Genomic DNA, 27,338 nt, shown 5'->3' with positions numbered 1-27,338 from the left:
ACTGCCACAGCATTGAGGAACTATTTCCCAAAGGTTTCACAGATAATGGAAATGGAACAAAGAATATTGAATCAAATCTATTCAGGGACTGCTTCAGAACTAGATTCAACCACAAAAATAATGGATTACCTTTAGACAACTCAATGACATTGTACAGTAAATATTTCCTGCATCCATTGGAACCCTTAGAACAGGGATAACTCAGGAGGCCATATGGCTGAAAAACAGCTCTTTAAACGTTTACTTAGCTGCCCTTCCCACACACTGAATCCCAATGTCTGGATTACAAAAATACAATTGGGTTCAATAAATGAGGAAGCCTTCCTATAACATTGAAGACTGTAACCTGAAGCATTGGTATTGTCCTTCTGAAAACTGAAGTTGGTGTTTTTATAATATAAAATTTGTTCAGAAATTGATTTTCATACCCTTCTTCCCTGTTAGACATGCCAATGTGTTTAACTTATTGATCACAATGGGCCTGAAATTTCTGGGCTTGGGAGGCAGTGTAAATAAGATGGAGGTGGCTAGAATCTAAAATGTGAGACAATTCTTCCAATACTTTGTGTTTTAAAATATAGAAAAAATCCTTCTTCCCCAATCCCCTCCCCACTCACTGTCCCACAATCAAGGTGCAAGCGTCACCAGAGGAGAGAGAGATAGTGTTATATTTCTATGCTTGCTTCATACAACCTTACCAATCTCACAAAGAATTGGTAAACTAAACATAGGTTTGGTTTATTTGAAGATGTAGTATAGCTCATCAGACAGATTTACTATAAAGATTCAACAGCTGTTATTAATAGGAAAGTATAACTGCAATTTCTTCACACCACATGCTGCTAGCTAATCTGAAAGCTCCTCTGAACAATGTCTGCTGGTCACATGGTTTACATCCTGGCTATTTACTCATCAGGATATTCTCTCTTAAAGCATCCCCTTTTTTTCCCAAGTTAACATTACATACATTAAGAGTGAAAATACATATACATTAGGGTAGTTGTGAAAACAATTTACACAAAAAAATCTCTGTTCAAGACTTTAAGGATTTAAGAATTTAAGTGTTTAAGAGTCTGTATAACTTACAGATGGTTTAACGAATCTTCCAGATCTTGTAATGGTATGGCCTGCTGAGATCTAGACTCATCACTTGGATTTTCTTGACTTGTAGATCTGTTGGTATCTTGTGTATTGTCGGGATGCTGATTGTTTTGACAGTGGTCTTCCACAATTTCACTCTTCAAGTCCATCTTTGTGTATGTTCTAGACACAGTTGAACTGCCAGGTGTTATACAGTTGGACAGTTCCATTAGCTGACTACTGTTCCTTCTTAATGTCACACCATTCAATATTGTACCTTCATAGGATCTAGACTCATTACACACTTTGCATACTTCTATGGGTAACCAAGATCCCTGGGTAGGATGTATGACCTGAACCTTTTGTCCTTCATGCAGACTAAGCGGTTCTGCACCTGCATGTCGGTCATATATAGTCTTCATTTTGATTTGTTTATCAAGAAGTTTCTCCTGCACTTAGAGAAATAGGACAGGTGATGGCTTGGACAAGGTTGTCCTAACTTGCCTGCCGAATATAATTTCTGTTCATTACTGTAGGCCCACGTCTAAAGGTGTTGCTCTTAAATGTAACACGGAAATACTTCATCTTGTTTTGTTTCCCTCCTCTTTATCATTAATGACTTAACAGCACGATCCATTCTCTCAGTGAGACCATTGGATCTGGAATAGCGTGGCAAGGCTGTCACATGGTTTATTACTCATTTAGCATACATGTCCCTAAAAGGCCTGCCAGTGCACTGTGGCCCACTTCCCGATATGGTCTCTTCAGTCATATCGAACAAGCTGAAAATCACATTCATTGTGCCTGCCATGGACACACTTGATGTATCTTTCAATTGTCTAATCATTAGGAACTTGGAAAAGTAGTCAGTGATGAAGAGAAATTAATCACCATGGCTAGTGAATAAACCTGTTGCGATTTTTGACCAAGTGTACAATGAAACTTTGTGAAGTGTAAAGGTTCTTTGTGTTGATGTGGTTGGTATCTCCGGCATACTTTGTGCATCCTCATTGTCTTCTCAATATTGTATTGATCCCTGGCCACTACACAGTATATCTTGCCAGGCGCCTTGTTTGCTTTATGCCCATATTCCCCTGGGGTAACTTTGACAACATGTCCTGCCAAAAAGCTTCAGATACATGCACCTGTTTCCCCTTGAAAATCACACCTCTTGAAATGCCTAGTTTATCTCCTTATGGCCAAAATATCTGAGCGTACCTGGCACTGCTTGTATTGCTTCAGGCCAACCTTCTATAATTCTTCATAATGCCTTCAGTCATGAATCATTTGCTGCTTCTTCTCAAAGTTGGTTGCACTTGTGTTGACCAAAATTCATCAGATCAACTTTGAACACATCTTCGAAGTCAATGTCTACACCATCTTCTTGTAGGTCTAGTGAGACATCCGCAGTTTTCTTTGGATTAGACAACCTGCTCAATGTGTCATAAGTACCCATTTTGCTCCCAAGTTTGTAACGGGCTTTGAAGTCGTAGCCATGTATTTTTAATCAGATGTTGCTGTAGTCTGGGTGAAGCACTTGTCAGTGGTTTGCACAAATGATTTCCAAAAATTTGTGGTCAGTTTCCACAATGAATCATTTACCAAATAGATATGTGTGGAATCTTGTGATATCGAATACCAGAGCAGGTGTCTCACACTCAATGTTCGAATAACTGGATTGCACTTGCAATAGACTTTTGGAACCAAATGCATTTGATTTGCCATCTTGCATAATGCACGCTCCTAACCCTTTTTGAGATGTGTCGACCTCTAAGATCGTATCTTTTTTTGGGACATATGTATTGGAGAACACACGTCACTCCTCATAATACTTGTTTAAATGACTCAAACACATGTTGATGGTCCTCCTGCCATACATATGGAACATCCTTCCTTAGAGCATCATCATTCAGAGAGTTGCTACTGGCAAAGCTGTGTATGTATGGTGCTAAGATCTTGAAAAATCCGAGGCATTTCTGAAAGTTCCCTTTGTCCTGGAGATTAAGCACATCTTGTACGTCTTTGAATTTGTCTGGATCGCAGAACTTGAATAGACAGACCAAAAATTTTAATCTGACACATATTCACCTGGCATTTCTTGCTGTTGAAGATGAGTCCTTCAGGATGAGCTGCTACCATCAGTGAGTCTGATTTCAGTCATGCTCTTCTTAAGTTTTGCCTATCACTGCAAAACCATTGGCAATGCATATGCATCCAGGGATATTTTCTGTAATTCTGTCCACATGCTGCTGAGATCCTGACTGATGGATAAATCAAAAGGTAATCTCTGGAAGTTGTATCTTCTGAATAGTGTCCTGAAAGTAGTTATTTCTTGAGATCCTTCTACCAAATGAACCAACCAATATCCATGTTTGATGCCAACTTAGAGAAAAACCTGGCTCCTGTGAATTCGGAATTCAATTCCTCTAATGTTGGAATCTTGTGTAGGCATCTCTTTAAAGTGAGATTTGGACATCTTGGGTGTGCCATCTTTTTCAGTATGCACGTGATGTAACTGCACCAATCAGTGTGCTGATGCACATGACGGATAATGCCGTTACACTCCATGTCATTCAACTCACTCTTTAGCTTCTCGTGTACGTGCGCACTGCACTTTCTAGGAGGGTTGATTAACGGAACTGCATCTTCGCTGAGGTGTAGTATAGCATCACCTCTAATGTTCCCTATGACTTTGAATCTGTCTGGGTACATCTGTCATGGACTGACTCCGTGCTATTATTCGTGGCCTTTTCTGGTGTGACTGATGTGGTTGGTGATCTTGTGTATAGCCACAATGTTGAGTTCCATACATGCTGGTAACCCTGCTACTGTTGGTCCACTCATGTCCACCAGGTGTAATACTTGTGGTTTCCAAGCAGACTTACTGTAGCTGCATTTCAATGTTAATATGCCAATGCAATGAATGGGTGACCCATTATACGCAGTTAGCTTGTCTGCAGTAGGTTGCATCAGTGACTTCCAATGACCCAGATACATATCCTTCAGGATTCTGACCAGTAAGATATTTGCACTCGCTCCAGTGTCGACTTTGGCTGTGAGCATGTGTTTGCCGCTTTTCTTTGGGCATATGATGCTGATAGCAACAAAAGCTTCTAACCATTTGACTTTGTCCACACGTTGTGTCACATTGACAATGTGGAAAGCCTAGTCATTTTCTAGTTGAAGGTCTTTATGCTCTGCATCTTCACCCTGGTCTGTCATGATGCTAATCTCATGCATGTGCTTTACACATATGTGGGCCCCTGTTGTTGCCGCCAGTACACTGCACATACAGTTTGCTTGGTTGCAACTTACCTCTGGTTGGACCTCTGGAACCATATTTCCTGCATAGGTGAGCCCAATGTCCTTTTACCCTGCATAACTTACAAAGACCTTGGAACTCAGGACTGCTTTGCGGCGGCTGCAGCAGACTGCATTTCCCACAAGACTTGCTTGCTTTCTGCATCCTGGCTACTGCACCAATCCTGGTAGCTGCACCTAATGTTTGCAGGTGTTGTCCAACTACAATGGCTTCATATTTTCTGCCAACTTTTAGTAGGGTGTCAATGTCATAACTTTTCTTTTTCTCTAAAAGATCTTTTTGGAATGCTTCAATTGGTAGTAAAGCTATAACCAGCCCCATTATTTGTTTGGACAGCTCAGCTTCCGAGAAATCACTGTCCTTGCCCTTATCACAGCACCTGTTGATGAACTGATCGATTGATTCTTGTGGCTGTTGGCTGTAAGCCATCAGCTCTAAACAGTGTATTCTAAAATTCACCTTTACATGAAGCTGATCCTCCAGCGTGTCCCACAGGTTGGCAGGATCCTTCTGATCCCCCCTCGGGCAGGCCCAAAGTGTTCACTCTGTGCAACCCCTTGTTTCTGAGGGCTATCTTTATTTTCGCTGCTTGTTTATCCTGTTCTGTGACAGATAAATCTAAAAAGTATAGCTCCATCCTTTATTTAAAAAGCCCAAATTCAGATAGGACATCTGTGGCTTTCCAATTCATGCCGGAGAGTTTAGTGGTCATCTTCCTCTACGAATGCTGTTGATGTGGAAGGGCTTTGTAGCATCTCTACTCCATGAGAAAATTCAACAATGCAGCTGATGTGTGTGTGTTTTCTTTACTCTCCCTCTTTTTTTTTGGTTGGAGCTCAGGTTTTTTCCACTTGGTGTGATTTCTGTCTGTTGCACGGGGACATCGCAATAGCCCTATAGCTTGTACTGTCCGACTCAAAATTTACTGCCTGGTTCACCACCAATCCCACAAATCAGGTACTCACTGCTCTATGAAACACTGTAGAGAGACTCTGACCCTGCACAAAATTTTATCTGTAAGTTTTCCTGTGATCTTCAAATCTTCACCATTTTGCTTAAGAGGAACCACTGCTGCTCACCATATTGTATTTCAATATTTGCTTAATACAAACTTGCCAATCTCACACAGAGCTGGTAAACTAAACATAGGTTCAGTTTATTTGAAGATGTAGTACAGAATTACTTAGCAGACAGATTAACTATAAAAATTCATCAGCTATTGTTAACAGGAAAGTACAGCTGCAATTCCTTCACTCCACCTACTGCTGGCTAAACTGAAATCTCCTCTGAAGACCATCTGCTAGTCACATGGTTTATATTCTGGCTATTTATACATTAGCATATTGTCACTTAAAGCGATATCACAACTGGTGGGATAGCATTATCTGCCAGAAACCTTGTCTGTTCTGCCTTATGTGCTCTCAGCAAAAATTATGGCTACAAGATGGGAAACTACACCATAAATAAAGACAGACAAGACCCTCCAAAGGTGGGGATAACTGGTTTGTCCAATGCTCGTTCCCCAATGAATCTTGATCATATTTAAGTTTACTTTTTACTTTGGAAAGAAAGAATTGTGGTTTTTTTTACAAAATCTAATGTACTGTTATTGACTATTATTGAGGCTGACAATAGGTTCTGTTTTCTGTGTTGTGATTTAGAACACCCATAGTTTTCAAACAGCTGCCTCAAAGAGCTGTGTTTCTCCTTCAAACCTTTCTTTTTTACTGCATCCGGTCCAATTCTTTTCTTAATTTCCCTCTGGCTAATTCACAAAAATATGCTGAAGGTAAAATTTTGCATAATATAAAATGGGGGAATATAATTTTTTCACTCTGGAAACCAAAACTGATTGTGAATAATTGTAGAAAATTAGAGAAACGAGGGCATGTTTTTCTGGTGTTCTGTCTGGGTGAAATGTACACAGGATCGTAGCCCTATAAAGAAGCTCACTAATTTTACGTTTATTAATTTAAGTGGATAGAAGATCGAGGGAGGAAGGAGATCAGCTATGGGCATGCAATTCTCTCTGCCTAATTTCCCTTCACCATATATGCCAAAGCGCAAAGTAAGAAAAGCTGCTCCAGTAGCTCTTGTGCTAGAAAACCCTAAGGAAATCTTGATATTGAAGAACTTTTCAGTTTTTTCAGATGCCCTGGAGAGAAACATAGGTACAGAAAATAGGCTGTTCAGCCCCTCAAAATTGCTCACTGTTCAATTAGATCATGGCTGATTGCATCTTAATTCCATCTACCTGCCTTAGTCTATAATTATTAATACTTTTGCCAAGCAGACATCTATCAATCTCAGTTTTGTAATTTTATTTGACTTAACCTCCACAGCTTTTAGTGTGCAGAATTTCTTTCTGACATCATCCCTTAACAATGTTGCACTAATTTTATGGTTATGCCCTCTTGTTGTAAACTCCCAACAGAGGAAATAATTTCTCTCTTTCTGCCCTGTCAACTCCTCTGATCATCTTAAAAACCTCAATTTGATCATTCCTTAATATTCTTTGTTCAAGGAGGTACAAGCTTTGTCTCTGCCATCTGTCCACATAATTTTACCCTTTAATCTCAGTGCCATTCTGATGAACCTGCAGAGTACACATTCCAAAGCCAATATATCTTTCCTGACATGCAGTCCTTACAACTGAACGCAATAGGACAGATGGAATCTAACCAGAGCTCTGTGCTGTAATGCAACTTTCACCCCATTGTATTTCTACCCTCAATTCTAAGGCCAACAATCCATTAGACTTTCAAATGATCTTTTTTGTAGCTTTTCGTTATTTCTGTCCTTGGAGCCCTAAATCTCCCAGCTCATCCATAGCTCCTAACTTTTCACTATTTAGAAAATAATTTGATCTATCTTTCCTAGGTCCTAAATAGGTCACCTCACACTTTCCAAAAATGAACTCAGTCTGCCACTGTTTTGTCCATTCACTTTATCAATGTTCTTTTGCAACTTGCTGCTCCTACCCACACTATTTACCTAGTGTAGTGTCATCAACAAACTTAGATATGTGACTCTATGTTCCTTCATACAAATCATTTCCAAATGTAGTGAAAAGCTGAAGCATCAGTTCAGATCCCTGGGATGCACTAGTAGACACATCCTGCTAATTTGAATACGTTTCTGTAATCCCTATTATCTGCCTCCTAATCAATTCCCAATCCATGGCTGCCTCTAATTCCATACACTTTCATTCCTGTTAACAGCCTCTTATATAGAATATTGTCAAATGCTCAGAGAAACTAAAATAGGCTGAGTGTCCAAATGGTAGCTAAAATATGCATTGTGCCCATCTCTCAGAGGAATTGGAGCTGTTCTTATAAAAACTGGACATTCTAATCTATGTACATTTGATGACAAACAGCAATTTGACAAAGAGCTAACACTTGCAGGTGCTGGAAATTTAAAAAAAACAGAAAATGCTAATTCTGATGAAGGATCCGCAGATGAAATATGAATGTGTATGTTCTTTCCAAGATGCTCAGTGTCTGCAGAATCTTCAATAATTGAGAGGAGGTTTGGTTCCTAGAATTGATAGAAGAAATATTTTTAATTTGTTGAAAGTGCAAAGAGTGGAGGAATCCAATTTTCTGTCATACCATCAAAAGGGAGAATGGCCCTTGGCAAAAAAATGATAATGGTACAAAAAAAGAACCAAATGATGATGCTGCTTGACAATTTAAATATTTCCAGCTTTTTCCGGTTTTGTGTGAAAATCATGGTTTTACTTAAGATAACCTGTTTTTGTTCATTTACTTGGATAATCATTTTGATTCATCTGATAAAGTAAATAGTGTTACATGGAATGGAGATGTTGGGCCTATGAGGCAAAATCTTGTGCACGTCATTGTGTGGGACAAAGGATGTCCAATGGAGTGGGGACGAACAGATTTAGAGAAGGGGGAAAGGGACAAATCAGAGAGCATGCATGTGTGTGAGAGAGAGAGAGAGAGAGAGAGAATGGGACAAGCATTTAGAGGGACAATCAGACAGAAAATGGGGTTGGGCTGAAAATGAGAGAGAATGAAAGTATGAGAATGCGCAAAGAGAAAGAAACTAAAAGAAGACATGATAGATGGGAGTAGGAAAGTAGAGAAACTATGAGATAGAAAGAGAATGAGAAAAGGAATGAACATCAAAACAGAAGAAATGGGAGAGTGAGATAGGATTTGATTGAAGACAGGGAATGAGAGAAAGACAAGTAATGAGAGAATAAGTGACAGAGTTGGAAATAAAGAGGAGAAAAAACAAATGAGAGAAACAAGGAAGGAAAAATGAAAGAGATCGAATGGGTGAAAAGGGGAAAAGAAAAGCAGACAGAAAGGAAGCGAGAAAATTCACTTGAGAAATGAGAAAGAGGGATAAGACAAGAGAGAGATGGGCAAGAGAAGAGTCAGAGACAAAGGAATAAGAGAAACAGGATTAAGAGTGAATGAAAGGAAGTTAAATCAATTTGGACAAAATGAGACAGGTAGAAATATATTTGAGAGAACAAATGAGAGAATATTAAAAAGAGGGAATGAGATTACAGAGACAGCAAAAGAAAGAGGGAATGAGGAAAAGGGAAGGGCAATGGAAATGAAATTTTGAAAAAGAAAAGGGAATAAAAAAGTGAGTATTGAGTAAAGGAGGATAAGAAGGAAGAGAGGGGGAATTATAAAAGGGAATTAAATAATGGATAGAAGGAATGAAAAGCAGGAATGTGAGAGAGAAATAAATGTGTGAGACTGAGTGAGGAAATGAGACAGAAGAGTAAGAACTGACAGGAACTTAGAGTGCAAGATAATAAAATAAAGCTAATGGGAGAGATGGATTGTGAGAGACAAGGAATCAGAAAGGGAATAAGTGGACATGATACAGTGAGATAGATATTTGCTATGCCCCATTTTCAGAGCCACAACTGGCAGCTGACAGCGTGTTCCCCAACTGGGAAGCCCAAGTTCGACCCAAAATTGGACCTTAGGCACATTTAGCCATTAGCACCTGCCATACCTCCATAGGCAGCTCATATATTTAATGGCAACTAATGTTAAGCGGCTTTCCGCAATGTATATATGCATGTGAGAGAGAGGTGGATACAATTATACCGAATACAATTTATATTCAATAAGTATTTGGAAACAAAGGATGAAATTTTCCCAGTTTCGTCCCTGGGGGGGCGGGGGGTCAAATGGTGGGACCAATAGTGGACTGGAAGCCCAAATGGCGAAGGAGCAGGCTTTTACAAGGCTCTTTAACTGAGCTATGATGTTAGTATCCCACCTCTGGGGTTCCCTGTGCAATCAGGGATGGTAAGCAGGATAATGAGTTGACTCTGTTGAAGGAAGCATTTCTAACTAAAGTGATCACATCATGGGCTGCAAGGCCTCCCACCAATTAGATTTTCACTGCAGCAACCACTAGAATGGAGCGGAGACCTGGAAAGACTGCTCTCTGGTCTCTCATTCTTACTTGGTGGTCCTGCTGTGGGATTTGAGGGATTGCAGTGAGCTGACCTTTCCCAACAACAGAAGGAAGGGGACAACCTCTCCAACCATGGTTCTAAGTGGCTGAGGAAGTTAGCATCAGAAGTATGATCCCTCCAACCTGGAGACAGTGCATCAAGGGGATCCAGGACCTCAGGAGAACAGGAAAGCTGAGTGGCAGAACACCTTCAGGTATCAAATATTCTCCTGCATAGTGCTCCACAGAACAACACACCTTCCAACTGCACTCATTCCTCTCTCTATAGGCACCACAAATCTCCATCTGAAAAGCAACACTCACATGCACCCTCATACTATTACACTCTTGCACCCATGCCTCATGCTCACTTTCCACAAATGCTGTCCTTTCCTCCTCACCACATGAGCTATTATGAACATCCCTGCTTTCTTTCCTTGCAGGGGAAGAGAGCACACAACCTTAAGGAGAGGCAGTGATCTTGGTAGATGGCTGTCCAGTAACAAGCACCTTGTCAGCCTCAGGCACTGCATGCCCACCTGTTCCATTGCAAAGGAGATCTTGTCCCAGAAGGCTGCAGATGTCAGCAATAATCTGCCATGAAATGCTGAGCTTCCTGAAGCATCGTTGCTCAGACAGATCAAGAGAGCTGATCCTCCATCTGTAGGCCCTGTCTTGGTGCCTTGCCTGCTTCCAGCTGGATCTCGGTGAATATCTCCTCTACTCTGGGAGGAGGGGCATGCATCAGAGGAGAAAGCAGCTACTGCAGTTGGTGTTGCTGCTTCTCCTTTTGCCCCTCATCAGAGGCAGAAATGGATCTGTATAATCTGCTCCCATGCTGTAGTGAAGGCTGGCAGCAGGAAAGGGTAACCAAAGGTGAGTGTAATGCAACTCAGGTGAAGTTACCAAGAAGTTGGCAATCCCTGTTATGTTAGGCATTGATAACAATCACTGAAAAAAGGAGTGCTTTGAACAGCAGCCTCTCACATGACCATGCTGCAGCCCTTCAACCTCACTAATCAATTCCTTCCCAGCCTGTTAGTTTCACTGAAGAAGCACACCCCACTGTGCACTGACCTTGGTGACCCTGCTGAGTTGTTGACAAATTGGGAAACCGACGCCCTCTGGCTGTTCAATCCAGAATGCTAGGTTAAAACAAGTCAATTATCTATTATAATATTTAAAATACTTACCCACCAGCTGCAAAAGGATTGTTTCCTCATCTATAATTCCTTTCCCGAACTCCAGGTAAAACCCAGAAGTCAGGAGAGTGACTTCAGGGTCCCAACCCTATGCTACTTTTGGGAGATTTGACTCCCCACATGCACCCAAACCCGTTTCCCCTTGCTTGGGAAAATTCCCTTCAAATCATCTGAAAAGTTGCAAATGAAGGATTGGGTTTCAAAATGACTTGTGTAGTGTTTCCGAAGATGTGGGAGTGAGGTTCTGCATGGAATCTCTTCTTTGCCTGACATAACTTTGTCTTTCCGGGGTCTAAGTAGCTTGTCTGCCAAAGTTTCTATAGATGAATAGGAGCAGCCTCACAGCAAGGAACCCCCAACAGTGAACCGTAATTAAATCTAATTAAATTTGTCAGGAGATGTTTTATTTTTCCAGCTCCCAAGTTTTAAGAGATTGGCCAGCCTGCCTTAGAATGTACAATTTCACTTTCCTTTTCACTTTCCGGAAAGATGAATCTAATAGAGGGAGATATCCATAAGGGATTTATACTCTTTCTACTGGAAACAATCCATGTACAATATAGCTTTCCACGATATATATCAAAGTCAATAATCGATGTCTATGAAGCATGACAGTGGTTTGTAAGAGATTTGGGCATTTGAAACTATTGACCAAAAGCTCCCATGTGAATGAGATGGCATATCCTATAACTGCAGAAGAACCTAGTCGACGACGAATTGATGTTCAACAGATGAGTAAATGCAAGCAGTGATGCAATGCTGCTATGGGAATGGATGCTAGTCCAAATGACCTGCTAGAGAAATATTGCCTCACTTGATTTACAGATTTAATTTTGTACAGTTTCCATAATTCAATCCTTACGTTCCACTGTGATATAGAAGTTGCCACAGCTAATTATATTTCTTCTCAGTTTGTTCTCCAATAAACCTACTTTTGAAATACATGTCCTTTTTTTACTTTCTCATGTAGACTCAAGCTCTTATTCATTTTGGCCATAAATCTGCAGGACTGATGGAACTCCCAAAAAAGCAGTAAAAATCTGCGGCAGAATTTTGTCCTTGGCTTGTGGGATCGTCGAGGGCAGGCGGGGGCAGTTGGGAAGCCGACCACCACCCGCAATCGACAGTGCACCGCGATTTCACCCTGGCAGGCCAGTTAAGGCCCACCCAGCGTGATACGCAAACGGCAGCACTGAGTGCTGCCTATGCAGGAGGGGAGAGGAGGGCGAGGAGGCCTATCAAGAACCTTGCGCATGCACACGAAAGAGCACTGAATAATCTCCCTGAGGCACAGAGCTGCCTCAGGGAGATGAAGAACTTGTTGAAAAGATTATTAAACAACACAAAAATTTAATGAAACATGTCCCATCATGTGACTCTGTCACATGAACAGGGACATGCTTTTAATTAAAAATTAACGTTTTTATTTCATTTGCATTTGATTTTGGAAACCTCATCCTGCCTGTGGATGAAGTTTCCAAAAGAAATGCAAAGGGTACTGGCCTTTTCGCCTGCCCATCAACAGTTAGGTTGAACGGGCAGTGAAAAATTAAGCACGATTGATAACCGCCACCCGCAATTGACAGTGCACCGCGATTTCACGCTGGCGGGTCAATTAAGTCCCACCCAGTGTGATACGCAAACGGCAGCGTTGAGTGCTGCCTATGCAGGCCGGGGGAGGAGGGCGAGAAGGCCTAGGAAGAACTTTGCACAGTGAAAAATTAAGCACAATTGATAACTCAATGGCCTTAATAGGCCTGTTAATTGTCAGCGAACTCGCTACCGGCTCTGGCATGCGCCCGCTGACCGAACTATTGCATGACGTCAATGCGTGTCATTTCACGCTCGGTCGGGTCGGGGGCACACTCGTCTGCCGAGCCAAAAATTCTGCCCTTGATTGTGCCATGCCACTGATATTTATGGGAATATCTTTAATGCGTTTTACAAGACAAATAATAGCCAAGAGGTGGAGTCAGGAGTACTGACTCTTTAAAAGCTGAGAGTTCTTCCTTCTGATCCTCAGTAAGACCCTGACATTGTAATGGTAGCCAGTATACAGTGAAGTAATTTATGCAAAGATTTTTATAACTGTGCCTTCATTAAAGTATGCCTAACTAACTTGTAGTATTCCCAAGCTTTCTTTTATTATATTAAAGAAGAAATGTTGAAAATCGATATAAGAAGGCTGCAGGTGAACATGTTCCAGTATTTATAATAATCTATCTTCATGGTTCTTGCCAAGAAACTATCATATTTTTCCTAATATTATAGTGGGATGTTTTAAAGCAGATGTGTGTGTGTGTGTGTGTGTGTGTGCGTGTGTGTGTGTGTGTGTGTATATATATGTGTGTGTAGCTAATTTAATTAAACTAGAATCGATTGGACTGCAAGGTTTAAACTATCAAAGAAGTGCGGTGTAAAACAGGCATTTGAAATGGAGATGAGTAAAGCTAATGTGAGGTCAATAGATACAGTGTGAATGAAATTTGCATTTTTAGATTAGTGGAGAAATGTCTGATTTTCACAGTGACATGGAAAGTGTTTACAACTGGAAAGATAAATAAGGTAAGATTATTACCTTGATTTTTCCCATAAGTCCTGGCCATACTGAAACATGAAAGGTTTTTATATTCTGGAAAAAAAACTTCTAAAGACAAGTTGAAACAATGGGATTTACAGATCAAAAAGAGAGAAATATATTTAAAGAAGGATGAAATGCTGTGTGAGGTGTGGCCATGTGAGATCTTGAAAGGTGCACCGTGTGAAACAAACTTGGTGAAAACCCTCTAACCACCCTGCAGAAGTTTGCTGTTTTAGTAACCAAGTTGTATTAAAAGCCTTTAGAAGTCCATTGTCCAGTGGGTGCTTGTGGTACAATTGCTGGATGACTTTATAAATTTGGAATCTATTTGAGCTGTTTCCTTAAAGGGGTTGAATAGCTGGGAATCCGTAGAAATTTTGGAAACTGTTATAACTGTGTAACTGTAATCTTAATGCTTAATGCTTAAGTTTGTTCTTCTTTTGTTAATAAATGTTTTAATTTAATCTTAAAAATCTCTAAATATGATAGTGGACTCATTACTTCTGACTTCAGTGCACAAGCCTTCTCATAATAAATACAAATTGCAAAATTGTTGTGATAGCTTGGCCAAGTTTCTCTTATGGATTTGGCCAGCCTGGCAAATTCCACCTGCTATATCATAACAATTCTGAAAGATCTGAATCTTTTGGCTTTTAGTCACTTTCCACCTATACTTAGAACAACAATTTATTTTTACTCATTCATGGAATGTGGTATCACTGATACAGTCAGCATTTATTGCCCATTTCTAAGCGCCCTAGAGAAGGTGATGATGGACAGCATTCACCAATTGTGACAGTTCTTGTGGTGTAGATACACCCCACAGTGCTGTTAGGGAGGGAGTTATAGATTTTGACCCAGTGACAGTGAAGAAACAGTGATGGGGGCGGCGGGGGACGGTTGGGGGCGGCTGTATTAAATTGACAGTGAAGCACTTACATTTTGCTCTCTTCATGCTCCCATCCACCGCCATTTTAACTCCCTGCCTTAGAAAGTGTTGGAGACATTTGCCGCAGGTGGGAAGCAGCCAAAATGTAAATGTCAGAGTTCTATGACTCATTCAGAACCCTGACACAATTTTAATGATGGATTGCGCAAACCACATTGAGTGGCAGAGCCACCGGTGAAATCAGCATGGAGCATGAGTAAGATGTAATCTTTTTAAAAAATAAAATCTGACGTATTGTTACTATTTCCTCTGGTGCTTTCACACTGCAGAGTCTGTAATCATTTAAACTCAGACTGGCAGCAATATTACTAGATGTAAAAAAAATGTCTGATCAGGGAAGGGTCTTATTTCACTTTAGTTGTAGCTTTTGGATAGACTTAAAACAATCAGATGGAGGGGAAAAGGAATTCAGGTTGCAAATGGTTTTGAAAGCTATCAGAAAAACTTCATGGTAATTAGTCATAGTTCACCAAGGACCATAGGCATTTCCCTCGGTTAGAGAAAGACAAGTGGCTCGAAGGCTTGAGGGGCACCTACAAGGGTAGGGCAAGGAGACAGGCCTCCATGAGCTACCATGGCTGGAATTAAGATTGAACCTGTGTCGTTGGCATCATTCTGCACCACACTCTAGCCATCTAGCCAACTAAGCTAACTGATAAACCATGAATTGCCTGTTGATTAGCAGTAGCTGTGTGCGCTATCATTTTGGTTAAAACTTAAAAGTGTTTGTTTTGACAATTCTAAGATCTAATGCTTCTAGGAATGTGGCAGCATGGCTGCTGGAAGCTAAGAGATATCCCCCTGCAGATATGGTTCATGGCAGCTCATTGGCATACCCCAGCACGCCGAAACAAAACAATCAAGGCTTGAGGATCAACAGGATCGATATTGGCAGGAATCAGAATCGGCATGCTGAAGCATGTCTCCCAACAGGTCTGAGGGCTCCCTACAAAACGGCCCAGAGTTTCTCACATTGTAGTGGTGTGGTTCAGATTGCACAATTTATCCATACAGCAAGGCCTCCTTAAGTGAGGTGCAGCAGTAGCAGCCCTCATCGGATGAGGAAGATCTGGAAGGTAAATGGGCAGCTGAAGAATCATAGGGCTGAATTTTACCCCCGTCTGGGGGGTGTGGGGGGCGGGAGCGAGCGTGAACCCTATCAATGCCCCTGATCGGGTCTGCGCCTCTATTTTATGTGGGCGGGCCAATTAAGGCCCGCCCAGCATGCCGCTCGCCCAAAAGTGCTGAGCACTCACTGTGCAGGCGGGGGAGCTATTCCCTGAGTTGCATGCAAAAGAACACAGAAATCTCCCTGAGGCACCTATGTGTCTCAAGGAGATCAGTTTGATATTAGAAAATTTAAAGAAAGGAAGAAAACTTTTAAACCATGTCCCCTCGTGTGACAGTGTCACATGAGCTGGGACATGTCAATGAATTGTTAAAATAATTTTTATTGAATTTTAAAACACTTCATGAAACCCCATCTCGCCTGTGGATGAGGTTTCATGAAAAATGCAAAGGCCGCCTGGGCTCTTCGCCTGCCCGCCAACCTTAAGGTTGGACAGGCAGCTCCTTTAACTGTTTCAATTAGTTTTTAACAGGCTTTAATGGGCCTTTGACAGTTCGGTGGGCACGCACCCGACTTGGCTGAAGCCGAACTGGAAATCTAAATGATGCGCAGTGACATCAGGGCACACGCCCGATGTCACCGCACATCATTTTATGTGTCGGCAATCGGAAAATTCTGCGCAAGAGACCATTCAATCTATTGTGTCTGTGCCAGCTAAAGAACCACCCAATTAGTTCCACTTAACTGCTCTGTCCCCATAGCCCTGAATTTTTTTTATTTTCAAGTGCTTATTTAATTTCCTTATAAAAGTTACTATCAAACCTGCTTCTACCTCCCTTTCCAGGCAATGTGTTCCGGACCATAATTCGCTGCATTAAAAATTTCTCCTCATTTCCCCTCCCACATTGCAACTATAGCTACACTTCAAAAGTCACTTCACTGGCTTTAAGGAATCTTGGGAATTATGATGTTGTGAAAAGCGCCACATAAATGCAAGTATTTCTTTTGCTCATTATCTTATGTAACAATGGGCAGGATTTTTCAGTTGGTGCGCGCCGGCCGGTATGTGAGTGGGCTACTAAAGCCATTAAGAAAGCAATTGATCTAATTGCTAATGCTGCCTGTCCAACCTTAAGGTTGGCGGGCAGGCAAAAAGGCCAAGCGGCCTTCATGTTTTTTAGGAAACCTCATCCATTTATTTAATTATTTCAACATCCGATTCAATCTCCCTGAGCCAGCTCTGTGCCTCAGGGAGATTGAAGCACTGTTTCACAAGCATGGTCAAGCACAAAAGAGCGCTGGCCCCGGCTCAACCTCCTCCCCCCGCCCGCACAGGTAGCGCTGAGCACTACAGCTCTCATACTACGCTGGGCGGCCTTAATTGGCCCACCTCCGCGGCGCGGAGTCAATTGCAGGCGGCCACCCCCACCCCCCGTCTGAAAAATTCAGGCCAATGAGATTAAAATGGCAATAGCTTTCAGGCTTTTTCCTTCTTTCTCTATTGTTGGTGGCAGGGCACTACCGGGACTCAGGGAAAGGGTAAAGGGAGTGCCCTGTCTGAGAGGGACAAGATGGTGGAGCTAGTGAGTCTCAGAGAAAGAGACAGTGGTGCAGTGGTTAAGGGAAAGGGAATGACAGATAGACAAAGCTACTGTTTCACCATGTGACAGCAAGACCATGTGCAGGGTGGTCTTCTCCTGGACATTTTGTTTTAAGGAAACAGTGGTGTCCTTCTCCAATATGGCTTAGAACTCATAGGGACCAGAAGTTCTATCTGTGTCTTCTGACATAGATGGAGGGTCAGATCAACATTCTGCAGCAAGAGATGTACAGGATCAGCTCATTGTTCAGTGATCCCAGCAGCCTTTCATTCCCCTACACTCAATGCTTACACAATACTTAGACTTTTGCATGAACAGTCCTTATTACATCCTTCTGGATTTCTGCATTTAGCCACACAGTTGCTGTTAGTTTCCAAGGAATAATGCCATTGAAAGCTAACAGTTCCACTGTAATTAGTACCTCAAAAATCTGGGCCATAACTTGCCTTCCATTCACTGCACTCACAACTGATCAACCCTTTGAGCTTTTCTTAAAAGATTTAGTCACTGCTACTCCAGTGAAGTGCTCTTATTGTACCCTCAGCAAAGTTGGTGGATGGCTACTGTTGAGACCCATGAGATGGTCATGACCCATGGATGCCTGAGCTCATAGGAGCCTGGTGTCGATTGGAGAACTTTAGCTGCTGGGCAGTGCAGATCATCTGATTTTCTAGCACCATGGTGGGTATTGGTTGAGGGGATGGCAATGCAACAGACATGCTGAAATCCTGAGGAGCTGGCGCTACTGCTACTTTTCATGGGACTGGAGCTCATTGCTTCCACTGATCTGTGAGATTACAGATTGCAGATGACGAGTGACTCCCTGAAAGCCGCCATCAATTCAAATGCAACTCATGGTGGAGGCCAGGGTTTTCATGACAATCAAAGCTGCAAAGACTGGTGACATTGGCTCAGGTAATGAGGGTCCAGCTGCTGCATCCCTGCACAAAGCTACAGTCTCTAAGGTAGACTGCAGAGTGTTGATGTTACGTGAAATCACACCACGTTGCGGGAAGTGGACTCCTTAACACTTTTGGTCACAGTGTGAAAAAACCACAGGCTTCCAAATACCTGGCAATAAGTGCTTATGTGAGACTAGCCCTAAACAAGCCTCAGGAATTTTTTCAGAATTATGCAAATGTCAGCTGGTTGGGCTGTTTAATCTCCAACAAGATGAAAAGAGAAGCCTATCACTCATGAGGCACAGCAGTTAAAACAGCTCAGGCATCACACTGGTGTGTCCTTGCAAGATGGCTGCTTCCCCCCAGCCTTCCACATGCAGCATTCATGTCCAAAGTATTGAAGATGAGAACACTGATTCAGTCTTGAAAAGTGCAATTTTAGAACAGATGACACAAAGTATGTCTTTGAACAGAAAGCAGTCAACACCCAGAATGAATTGGCAGGAAAGCTAGCTGAGGCCAGGATAATGGAATCTGTGTTATAAAATGCACTAGATGTTGCATCGGGAAGATAGTAAGGTGGAAGGATTAGCTCAAATGAGCTGAATCTTAAAATAGGCATGTTTGTGTGATGGAGAAAGGGGATTTACAAATGTCAAAAATGTTTAATTGATCGCTCTGATCTATATAAGGATTAAGATTTAAAAAGCAAGTGCTTACTTCCAATGTTATTGGAATGCACTGGGCCATGGTCATCAATCACTCAACCACGTCCATAACAAGTTCTGAAGTCACTGAAGCTTTCCTTGGGAGATACAACTGAATATCAATTTTCAAATATCCCCACAGTAACAACAAACACACTCTTTATTCTTGCTTGATCTCTGTAGTGTCATGAAAGGATATTAATGTCTGTAATTTTATGGGAAATTGTTTTTAAAAATAGAGTTCTAGTGGGGTCTGTGTCTATGTGTGTGTCCGTGTGTGTCTTAATTGGATTAAAGCCAGCTAGCCTAGAAGCTTTGATGTATAGAAAGAAATAGCTTTGAAATGGTAACTAGATAAACATGGAAATGTTTAGAAATATAGGTGTCAATGGGGCAATTTGCATTTTTAAATAAACCATTCAAAAGAATGGATGAAATATTGCACCTAGCTAGAAGAGGCTAAGCACTGTGTTTATTTTTTTCAGCTTGCTAACATAATTGGTGGAATGAAAGGATGTTATTGTTAGAAGAGGTACAATTAAAAGCCTACTGATACAATGGAATTTACATTCAAAGAGAAAGATATGTATAAAGGAAAAAGGACATTGTGCGTCAGGTAGAGGCATTTTAAGATCCAACAATGTGAGAAGCCTCCAGCCTGTCAAGCCTCAAGTGTGTCTGAAAGGATCCAGAGCTGAAAGAAACTCATTTTGAATGTGACTGTCCAGGTTGTGCTTTGCCAGGTTTCTGTTTAAATGCATAAGATTTACTGTTGGCTTACTTAGTGAGAGTCAGATTAATTAGGAGATTTTTGTAATTATTATAGTGGTAATTTTGTAGACATATGTATGTGCTTACAAATTTTCTTGTTTAACAAATGTTTAATTTAGTTTTTATTTAAAAAAAACCTCTTGAGACTCAGTGGTCTTATTATTAATTATTAATTATTATTAATTCAAAGCCTGCATCTCAAAACATACAAATTGAAAAAAAGGGTTTTTAAGAGGTCATTAAAGGATTAGTTGTCTTTGATGTGGTCAGTGAATAGGAGTTTGTTTGTTTTACTAACAGATTGAAAACTTGAGTGGATTTAAAATCTTTGGCTGGGATTTTTTCAACAGCTTGCCATTCCCAACATTGTAACCAGAATGGGTGCCACTTATGCTCTTTCTCCTTTCCCGTTTCCCATGCAGTTAACAATTAAATGTTAACTGATTGCAGCACGCACGGAAAACACGTGTGATTCAGCGGCGGGGGAAGCTTTTCAGTGGTGAAACCCACCATTAGCTGACAATGCAGCAGGTGTGGGTGAGTTTGCAAAAGGCCCTCCATGTCAAACAGGGAGGCTCTTCAAATGGCCATATCTTTATTGCCCAACTGCATTGCCATTGACTTGAGGCTTGAGAGTACAAAGGTGGCACATGTGTTTTACTTGTAAATGTGACAGTTGCTTCAGATTTCCCTCTGGGATTCGAACACCTCAGCCTTTACTGTCGGCTGTGTCATTGCAGATTGTAATTAGGTGACACAAGGAATAACATCACATGAATGTACATCTGAGTTTCAATGGGAGAACCTATAATTTATTTACCTTTTCTATTCTGGCTGAGCAAGGAACTCATTTGAGTATAACATTGACTGGAGATAAATGGTGTGCTTTAATCTATAAACTTTACAGCCCCAATTTTGCCATGCTGGCAAAATGTGGGTTGTTCTGGTTACATGTTCAGGTGCACAGGCATTTATAGTTCTGTGGGCAGGTCATGCTGCTAATGCTGTTTGGCACACAAGTAGCTGGGAAGAATGTCCTGCAGTCAGCATCGTGGTGAAGCAGTCTGGGAAGAGTGTCCCGCAGTCAGCATCGCAGTGAAGCAGTCTGGGAAGAGTGTCCTGCAGTCAGCATCATGATGAAGCAGCCTGGGAAGAGTGTCCTGCAGTCAGTTCTTATTGAAAATAATGAGTGATATCACAAGACAGCCCAAGAGAGAGGCGGAGAGATTAGAACCAGCGCAAGTGTGTAGGGAAGTTTCAAAAAGTGAAGTCAGCACAAAGGTGAGAGCTAATTGGTGAGTAATAGGTAAGTGTTTTTCTCCAGTCTTTTCTCCTGTTTAAAATAGATTAAGCTAAAGAAAAGTAAGAGTTCTAGTTTATATTTAAAATACATAAACACTTTAATGTTTTTTTTACTGTATTTATCTTAAAGTAAGGGGTTTTATTTCAACTAGAGGCATGGCAGGGCAGCTCAGTCCCATGTTATGTAACGCCGGCAACATGTGGGAAGTCCTAGATGCTCCTTGCGCTCTGACCAACCATGTGTGCAGGAAGTGCCACCAGATCCAGCAACTTGAGCTCCAAGTTCCAGAGCTCGAGCAGCAGCTGGAGGCACTGAGGTGCATCCGTGAGGCTAAGAGTTTTGTGAATAGCACATTTTTAGACATGGTCACCCCATAGCTTGCAGAAGTGCAAACAGAGAGGGAATGGGTAACCATCAGTCAGAAGAAAGGTGTCAGGCAGGTAGTCAGGAAATCCCCAGGGTGCATCTTGCTTGAGAACCATTTTTCTGTGTTGGAAAATGGTGAGAGTGACGGTTCCTTTGGGGAGTGCAGCCACGTTCATGGCACTTTGAATGGCTCAGCTGCACAGTGGGGGAGGATAAAGAGGGAAAGAGCAATAGTGGTAGGAGACTCGATAGTATGGAGAACAGACAGGCATTCCTGTGGCCTTAGACGTGACTCCAGGCTGGTATGTTGCCTCCCTGGTGCCAGGGTCAAGGATGTCACTGAACAGGTGCAGGGCATTCTAAAGAGGAAGGGCAAACAGACAGGGATTGTGGTACATATTGGCACCAGCGACATAGGTAGAAAGAGGGATGAGGTCCTGCAAGCAGAATTTATGGAGCTAGGAAGCAGATTTAATAACAGCCTCAAAGGTAGTAATCTCTGGATTACTTCCTGTGCCACACGTGAGTGAGTATAGAAATAGAAGGTTAGTCCAGGTGAATGCGTGGCTGGAGAGATGGTGCAGGAGGGAGGCTTTAGATTTTTGGGACATTGGGACCATTTCTGGGGGTGGTTGGACCTGTGCAATGTGGCCGGGTTGCATCTGAACCAGAATGGGACCAACATCCTTGCGGGGAGGTTTGCTAGTGCTGTTGGGGAGGGTTTAAACTAACTTGGTAGGGGGATGGGATCCTGAGAGGAGATTCAGCTGCGGGAGATGCACAGCCAAAATTAGAAGAGAGAGCAAGTGAGTCTGGAAGGCAAAGAAATAGTTAAGGCACAAGGCGCAAGGTTGGGTGGTATTTATTTTAATGCAAGGAATCTGACGGATAAGGCAGATGAGTTGAGGGCACAAATTAACACATGGAAGTATGATGTCATTGCTGTCACAGAGACATGGTTGAGAGAGGGGCAGGATTGGCAGCGCAATATTCCAGGATATAGGGTCTTCAGGTGAGACAAGGAAGGAGGTAAAAGATGAGCGGGTATCGCGATATTGATCAAGGAATCAATTACAGCTGTAAGGAGGGATGAGATCTTGGAAGGCTCCTCAAATGAAGCCGTAGGGATAGAACTGAAAAACAAAAAAGGAGCAATCACATTGCTGGGAGTGTACTATAGGCTTCCAAACAGTCAGAGAGAAATAGAAGAGCAGATATGTCGGCAAATTTCAGAGAAGTGTAAAAATAATAGGGTATTAATAGTGGGTGATTTCAACTTCCCAACATTAACTGGGTTAGTCATAGTGTGATAGGTTTAGAAGAAGCGGAATTCTTAAAATTCATCCAGGAGAGCTTTTTAAGCCAGTACATAGGAGGTCCTACAAGAGAGGGGGTGGTGCTGGACTTAGTTTTAGTGAATGAAGCCAGGCAAGTGGTAAAGGTATCAATGGGGGGACATTTTGCAGCTAGTAATCATAACTCCATTAGATTCCAGGTTGTTATGGAAGAGGACAAGGATGAGCCAGAAATCAGAGTTCTAAACTGGGGGAAGGCCGATTTTAATAAGATCAGATATGATATGGCCGGAGTGGACTGGGAGCAGCTACTTTTAGGTAAATCTGCATCAGAGCAGTGGGACTCATTCAAGAAGGAAATAGGGAGAGCGCAGGGCCAACATATTCCAGGAAAGATAAAGGGTAGGACCAACAAATCGAGGGAACACTGGATGTCGAGGGATATACAGGATTGGATAACGAGAAGAAGGGAGGCTCATGGCAGATACCAAGGGCACAAAACAGTAGAAGCCCTAGAGGATTATAGAATGTGTTCCTTAAAAAAGAAATTAGGAGAGCAAAAACATGGCATGAAAAACTTTGGCAGGTAAAATAAAAGAAAATCCAAAGTTATTTTACAAGTACATTAAGAGTAAGAGAATAAATGGGAAAGAGTTGGGCCCATTAAGGACCACGGTGGTAATTTGTGTGTGGAGCTGGAAGATGTAGGTAGGGTTCTAAATGAATACTTTGTGTCAGCGTTCACAAGTGAGAGGGACAATGTGGTTATGGAAATCAGGAGGACTGTGATATAATTTTAAAAATTAGCATAGAAAGGGAGGAGGTTCTAAGTGGTCTGGCAGGCTTAAAAGTAGGTCAATCTCCAGGCCCGGACGAAATGTATCCCAGGCTGTTGAGTGAGGAAGGGAGGAGATAGCAGGGGCGCTTGCAATAATTTTCAATACCTCTCTGGCCACAGGAGAGCTGCCAGAAGACTGGAGGACAGCCAATGTGGTACCGTTATTCAAGGAGGGAGGAATGGATAAACCAAGGAACTACAGGCCAGTCAGTCTAACCTCAGTGGTGGAAAAACTATTGGAAGCAATTCTGAGGGATAGAATTAATCTACACTTGGAGAGGCAGGGATTAATCCAGGACCGTCAGCATGGTTTTGTTAAGGGGAGGTCATGTCTGACCAATTTGATTGAATTTTTCGAAGAGGTGACCAGGTGTGTATATGAGGGCAATGCATTTGATGTAGTCTACTTGGGCTGCAGCAAGGTCTTTGATAAAGTCCTGCATGGGAGACTGATAACGAAGGTAAGAGCCCATGGGATCCAAGGCAATTTGGCAAATTGGATCCAGAATTGGATGAGTGGCAGGAAGCAGAGGGTACTGGTTAAGGGGTGTTTTTGTGACTGGATGCCTGTGTCCAGTGGGGTTCCACAGGGATCGGTGTTGGGTCCCTTGCTGTTTGTGGTATAATGATTTAAAATTAAATGTGGGAGAGTTGATCAGTAAATTTGCGGATGGCACAAAAATTGGTGGGGCGGTAAATAGTGAGGAGGATAGCCTTAGATTACAGGAGGATATAGATGGGCTGGTCAGATGGGCTGATCAGTGGCAAATGGAATTTAATCCAGATATGTGTGAGGTGATGCACTTGGGCAGGACAAACAACGCACAGGAATACACGATGAATGGGAAGTACCAAGGATCAGAAAGAATTTGGTGTACATGTCCATCGGTCCCTTAAGGTAGTGGGACAGGTGGATAGGTGGTTAAGGAGGCATATGGGATACTTGCCTTTATTAGCCGAATCATAGAATATAAGAGCAGGGAGGTTATGCTGAAACTGTATAAAACGCTGGTTAGGCCACATCTAGAGTATGCAGTTCTGGAATCCGCATTATAGGAAGGATGCGATTGCACAAGAGAGAGCACAGAGGAGATTTATCAGGATGTTGCCTGCGCTGGAGAGTTTTAGTTATGAGGAGAGATTGGATAAACTGGGGTTACTTCCTCTGGAGCAGAGGAGATCGAGGGGGGATATGATTGTGGTGTATAAAATTATGAGGGGCGTAGATAGGAAGGAACTTTTCCCCTTGGTAGAGGGATCAATAACCAGGGGGCATAGATTTAAGGTAAGGGGCAGGAGGTTTAGGGGGATATGAGGAAGAATGTTTTCACCCAGAGGGTGGTGGGAATCTGGAACTTACTGCCTGAAAGGGTGGTAGAGGCAGCAACCCTCATAACATTTAAGAAGCATTTGGATGTGCACTTGCAATGCCATGGTATACAAGGCTATGAGCCTAGTGCTGAAAAATGGGATTAGAATAGTTAGGTACTTGTTTGACCAGCACAGACTTGAAAGGCTGAAGGGCCTTTTTGTGTGCTGTATACCTCTATTACTCTATGATTTTATGACTCTATGACAAGTAGACCTGTGTTATAGCTTCACCTATAGTTGACACCTCATTTTTAGGTATGCCTGGTGTTGCTCTTGGCATGCCCTCCTGCACTCTTCTTTCAACAAGGGTTGATCCCTTGGCTTGATGGTAATGGTAGAGTGGGGGATATGCCGGGCCATAAAGTTACAGATTGTGTTCGAGGGCATTGATTGCCACCTATCTGTTGTACATTAGAAAAACAATTACCATTTAGTCCTGAAGTTTCAATGGACTTCATAGTTGAAATTTCCCAAGGGCTGTTATTATAGCAGAGCCCATTATGAATGCTTGGTTGAGTTTCAAAAGGTGAAACCATTTATCTCAATGGGGGGAGGGCTGAATGCACATTTTGATTGATAGTTTTAAGAGGTAATTAAAGATATTAGTCTTTGATGTGGTCAGTGAATAGGAGTTTGTTTGTTTTACTAACAGATTGAAAACTTGAGTGGATTTAAATTCTTTGTCTGGGATTTTGTCAAAAGCTTGCCATTCCCAACATTGTAACTGGAATGGGTGCCACTTACATGCTCTCTCTTTATCCCATTTCCCACGCAATTACAATTGAATGTTAACTAGTGACAGCATGCATGGAAAATATTTGTGATTCAATGGCAGGGGAAGCTTTTCAGTGATGAAACCCACCATCAGCTGACAATGCAGCAGGTATGGGTGGGTTATAAAAGAGCCTCCAAGTCAAACAGGGAGGGTCTTCATATGGCCACAACTTTCTCGCCCAACTGCATTGCCATTAACATGAGAGTGCAAAGGTGGCACATGTGTTTTTCAAAATTAAATTTCACTTGTAAATATTTCACAATACATTGATTTTACTTTATTTATGTGTGCATGATCATTGTTTGTTGCGGAGCATTATCATTGTTCAGAATAGCTTAGTCAGAGAGCTAAATGTACTGGCACACCTCGTGGTTGACACAAATTAATGATTACAGAGAAGTTAGGGATATTTCCTTTATTGTGGAAAAGACAATGCTGTGTTTTTTGTTCATTCTTTATTGAATACTCATGTTAATGTCCAGTGTTGTACTCACCACTCTGTGGGACATGGCTGGACTTCTGTGTTCAGCTGGCCATTCCTTCTATTCATTATAAAGGCCACTAACCGACATCACTCAGTAGGGATAATTAAAATGCTGTAGGTGAATTCAAAGTCATGCAGGGACTCTGCCAGCCAACATCCTGACTTGGTCACACATTTGGACAGTACTGACACTGTCCTTTAGGGCCCTCATTTTCTTATCTTAACTCTTTCTACCATTGCCTCCCCAGCAGATCCAGGACACTAGGCCCTTTCCACTTCAGTCCCCTATGCCCTCATTCTTACCCTCTATCCTCCCCTGGATACGTATTCTGCTCCTCCATATTCCCATTCTCACTCCACACCACACCCCTTACCACTGATTCATCCTTGCTGGTCATAAGCCTCCATGCAAGCTGCCATTCTCCTTCTCTCCAACCTGTGCCATAGAGTTAAACAAGGAAAACCATTGACTTTACACACAATTGCACAAAGCCAACGGATGCATGCCACTTTTAAGTGATCATGCACTGGTTGACACAAAATTCTCGATTACTGCTGACTTAATTCTAAGGGTAGGGTTTTGTTAAAAACTGTTTCACGCTTAATGTGTATTCATGTCCATGCAAATGAATTACAGTAAGTGTATTCTCAGGTCCGTGCAAAGCTCGACCTGTCACAAAAATGCAGCTGACTTTATCCCCACATTTCAACCCCCATTGAGAAATCAAAATTTCACATTCCACCTTAATAAATCACCCTGAACACCACTTTTCCCACTCTTGTGGGCTCCATAAAGTCCTCTGGCTTTGAATAAGCTTCATGAATGAGAGATTTTTGCATCAATTGTGTATTAATGACAGCTTTGTTACATTTTTGGATATTTAATTTTTTTCTCATTTCAACACGGCTCCTGAGATCTGCCTATAGCGGATGCTGGGTGAATGGCTATGGAGGTGGCTTGAGGAGGTGGGTGGGAGGGTGAGTGGTGAGGGCTAAAAGGCCTAACAGCTTTTTATAAAATCAGCCCAACTCGGCACTCTCCCAACTCCGTGTCTGCCCCTGAACTGCCTCCAGAGGTGGCAGGCCTGGGTCGATCTTACCCCCATAGAGCAAACATTGCATGTGATGGGCTTCTTTTACCTTGAAGTGGTTCGGCCATATCCGGAAATTTCCCAATTTGAGCTACTCACCATGGTAATGAACACCTGGGCCGTAATCTTTGTTTTTTGTTGTAACATTTCATTGTATTACGGTTGCACTGGCAA

This window comes from Carcharodon carcharias, chromosome 21 (genome assembly GCF_017639515.1).
Source record: "Carcharodon carcharias isolate sCarCar2 chromosome 21, sCarCar2.pri, whole genome shotgun sequence".
Lineage (NCBI taxonomy): Eukaryota > Metazoa > Chordata > Chondrichthyes > Lamniformes > Lamnidae > Carcharodon > Carcharodon carcharias.
This window is presented reverse-complemented; position numbering follows the sequence as displayed.